Genomic DNA, 4,745 nt, shown 5'->3' with positions numbered 1-4,745 from the left:
GCTAGTTGTGGGATAAAACACCAATGTACAATGCCTTATACGCCTCACAAAATGGTGTTGCTGAGAGAAAAAACAGGTAACTTACAGAAATGGCATGATGTATGGTCAAAAGTCAAGCTTTGCCGCAATCTTGTTGGCTTGAGACCATGATGTGTGCCACTTATGTACTAATTAGGTGTCCTACGAAAGCTTTGCAGTCTATTACTTCATATGAAGCATGGCATCATAGAAAGCTTTCTATCATAGCACATGCATGTTTTTGGTTGTTTGGCCCTATGGTTTGGGGCCACAAACACAGTGCAAAAAATTGGATGATAAGGCTGTACAATGTATTTTGTTTGGTTATAGTGCTGAAAGCAAAGGTTACAGGTTGTATCATCCGCAAACAAAGCGTATTCTGGTTTCATAGGATGTAGTGTTTGTGGAAGATTCTGTTCAGCCCTTGCTGTCGTGTACTAGAGACAATAATGTAAGCTCAGAGGACATGTATGACACTTTGTTGCCTCTTTTTAGTGGTGGAAGTTTGAACGTAAATTCCAATGAGGCAAATGTACAACCTATGGGGTTTTAAGACATATTTAGGAATTTTGGGAATTATTCAAGTCCCAGCCCATTTTTAAAAATGAGACTTGAAATTGTAGTATTTTGTGTTAAGTTTGACCTCATGGTTGTTTGTGGGGACCCTTTGTGCCATATAAATTGAACTGGGGGCTCAAAATTAAGTTCAACCCTCACTTGTTGCTACTATGTGGGATATTAAGAAGAGTATTTTATTTGAGTTTGAGCCTCACATGGCTTGCTTAACTAGGAGGTGGACACACTCAAACTTAGTTCAAGGCACTAGCACATGGATGTGAGACTCAAACCTAAATTGACTCCTCACTTATTGTGGCTCTATAGGATATTAAGAGGAGGTTTGAAGCTAATTATAACATCACACACCTCACTTAAACTAGCAAGTGGGCATGAGGTTCATACCTAGTTCAAGATAACTCTATGTGACTAGAGAATGGTTTCAGGAATTGAGCCTTAACACATAGCCATATCCTCAACACATAGATATGTTGTTGTGCTTGTGTATATACAATGAAAATTTATTTGGAAGCATGACTTTAATATTGTTGATAAGGAAGAGTAAGTTTTAATGAATAACACTTTCATCCAACATTGCACTAATCACATAAATATATTGTCTGCAAATTCAAGACATTTTAAAGGAAGGCCAATGGAATCAAAAGCATCATCAAAGAGTACAATGTTAAGAAACTAGGATAACAAATGAGCAACAAAATTGGACTTGTTCACAGGCAATTTTCATGTTGAGGGGCTCTCAAATGAGTATGGTGTTTAGAAACACCAAGATAACACATGAAGAACAAAAAGATATTAACACCTGAATTCTTAGTTATGTAGGCAATTCATATTTAAAGTAAGATAGATGTGATCTTTGAAGCTATATCAAGCGGATAACCTAATACATATGTGTCCTTAAACATTGTGTTTCCGCTTGTAGATACTTTAATGTTTCTCTATTGCAAGCTAATTCATTTACTAGAGTGATACAAGTATATCCTTGCTTGACCTTGCATATATCAATCTAGGTAGCCATGCAACTACCTTGCATATATCAATCTAGGTAGCCATGCGACTATTGTTCCCCTCAAAAAATTCAGTCTCTTCACTTGATAGGTTACACAATTTTGCAAAAATAAAGTATATTTGTGCATGTTCCACTTACATGAGGGGGGAGGGCATCTCTTTAATCACAAAGGCAAGGAATCTCTTGGCATGTACAACATGAGCATGCTTACTATCCCAAGTGAATAATATGTAGATATAGGCTACTTCTATGATATAATTTTCATGTATTTAGTACCCTTTGATTTTGTTGTATATCTTAAATATTAAAATAACAATATAAACACATCACTATCTAGCAAATCAAAGAGGATAGAGATGTAGTTCCGAGTCCAAATAAACCACTACTCGTCACATGCTAGATTGTGGAGGGCATCTCTTTGAGAGCAAAGCAAGGAATTTTCTCTAATGAAGAGCACAAGCATGCCTGCTTTTGCAACTAGATAATACATATATGAAGGATATGTCCATGAGACAATTTCATGGGGAGGGTACCTTTTTCTTATCTTGAATAGGTTAAGATTAGCTAAACAAACAAAAAAGCATCATTATCAATTATCATCAAAGAGGAGATGAATGTGGTTCATCACTCAAATGCACAACCTTATATCGCATGGTTGATTGGAGGATGACCTCTCTTTGAGCACCGATGCTACAAATGTCTCTTAATGATGAGCATAAACATGCTTGCATTTGGGAGAGATTAGTATGTATTATGGGATCTAATTCCATGAGACAGTGAGATAGTTCCATGGAGCCTCAAGCGGTGCACTATGCCATACCCCCCTATATTGTGTGCATTCGTAGGGTAATTAAAAAACTCCTATTTTAACATGTTTGAGTGAACTTTAAAATTACTATGTATTTTAGGCAATTTTTAAAAAATTGAATGTAAAAACCCCTTACTTGAATGTATCTTTGTTAAATTGCTTAAAATTTTTGAATTTAAAAACCCTCCCATTGAACTCACGAGGTACATTAACATGGCTACATAGTACATCCCCTGAGCATGGAGTGGCCTCTATTTGTTTGTATTGATCACTTGAATAGAACATAATAGCATTTTTTGAGAAATTGATGAAACTCCAAATGTGCTTTTTAGAAACACGATATATAGTCAAAAACCACAAAAAAAAGAATATATCATGATGAAAACTCTTAAAAGTATGAAAAAAATTACAATAAGATAAACAAATATCATTAATACTTCTTTTATGTTTGATTCATTTTTGAGTGCTAGACATAGTTGTGCAAATTTCATTCATACTTGAGGACATGAATACTTGGGCATATAACCTAGTAATAAGATGACACAACATATCTGTGAAAATTTCATTCGTACTTGAGGACATGAATACTTGGGAATATACCTTAGTGATCAGATGACATGCATAGTTATGTAAATCTCATTCGTATTTGAGGACCTGAATACTTGGGCATGTACCTTTAGTGATAAGATGGCATAACATGAATCTGAATAGGTCCAAATCTTGAGTCAAGCTATCACAAATGTTTAGAGAATAACTAGGCCCAAGGTTGAAGTTTGAGCTCTATCGCTGATGTAGATAACTTTTAGCTTTTTTACAAGCATTTTTGAATCATGAGGGTTAGACTAAACTCTGGGTCTCATGTTATAGAGACACTTGGGGATGGTTTCTGGTCAAAAAGAGTGTTTGTGGCACTCTTCGGAAGATGACTTTCAATTGGAAAGACTTGTCCAAGAGTCTCTAGCTTGTGAGACTCTCACGCTTAGTGTTGTAGATAGTCTTGCAGATAGTTTCTAGATAGAAAGTGTCCTCCTAGAGTTCTCATGAGGATTAATAATTGATTCTAAAGGTCATGAGGGTCAAGAGCCTCATGCTCTAGAGACGTTTAAAGATGGCTTTCAACTTGAAAGATTTTTAAATAAGTCTCTAGCCCATGAGACTCAAGCCTAAGTTCCAACCTCATGAGGTAGGACTCTTCTAGATATAAAGTGTCCTCCTAGAGTTCTCATGAGGATTAATAATTGATTTTAAAGGTCATGAGGGTCAGAGCCTCATGCGCTAGAGACGTTTAAAGATGGATTTCAACTTGAAAGAGTTTTAAAAAAGTCTCTGGCCCATGAGACTCAAGCCTAAGTTCCAACCTCATGAGATAGGACTCTTGTAGATGGATTCTAGCTTGGAAGATCAGTCCTACTAGAATGTTCATGATGCTTATAAAATGAGTCTTTAATCATGAGACCGAAACATAAGTTTGGAAAACATGAAGAATCAATTCAAACCTTGTGAGATACAAACCCTTTAGGATAGTTTCTAGATCGAAAGTGTTCTTGAAAATTGAGTGTCCGTGTCATGCCAGGCTCGAACTTAAGTTCGAGCCTGATGAGTTCTACTAGAGTGTTCACGAGGCTTGAAAATTGAGCGTCCGTGTCATGAGACTCGAACTTAAGTTCAAGCCTCAAATCTTGAGATTGGATTTTCAGCGAAAACAAGTTAAATTCAAGTAATCAAGAGGCTTGAAAACTTAGGATCCAGGTCATGATGCTCAAACTTAAGTTTGAGCCCTGAAACTAGAGATTAAATAGTGAACTAAAACAAGTTATATTCGAGTGCTCATGAGGCTTGAAAACTAAGCATCCATGTCATTAGGCTCAAACTTAAGTTGGAGCCTCATGCTTGAAAATTGAGTGTCTATGTCATGAGGCTCGAACTTAAGTTGGAGCCTTGAATCCAAAAATTGAATGCTCAACTAAAACAAGTTATATTGTGCTCATGACGCCTGTTGAAAACTATCCAGGTCAATATGAGGGTCGAACTTAAGTTCTAGCCTAAGAGCAATAGACTAAATGCTCAACTACTTAGAAAGAACATTGCAAGTCTTTGTTTCAAGAAGCATGAGAGAGAGAGAGAGAAAGGAGCTAGCATACCTGCCCAAAAACACAAGGGCAGCAAAATAGGGGGGGGATCCTTTGGCAAAGAGAGAGCGAGTGTCACTGTCTTTGTAGGATGTGGTGAGCATGGATGACAGTTGCACGCGCGCATGCATGCAGCCCTTGCTCAATATTTATCCTTGTCACTTGCTTCGTATGGAGGTCCTCTTTTCCATATTATGTGCCCACATTC

Source organism: Adiantum capillus-veneris, chromosome 6 (assembly GCF_014529385.1).
Source record: "Adiantum capillus-veneris isolate H3 chromosome 6, ASM1452938v2, whole genome shotgun sequence".
In the NCBI taxonomy this organism is placed as follows: domain Eukaryota; kingdom Viridiplantae; phylum Streptophyta; class Polypodiopsida; order Polypodiales; family Pteridaceae; genus Adiantum; species Adiantum capillus-veneris.
This window is presented reverse-complemented; position numbering follows the sequence as displayed.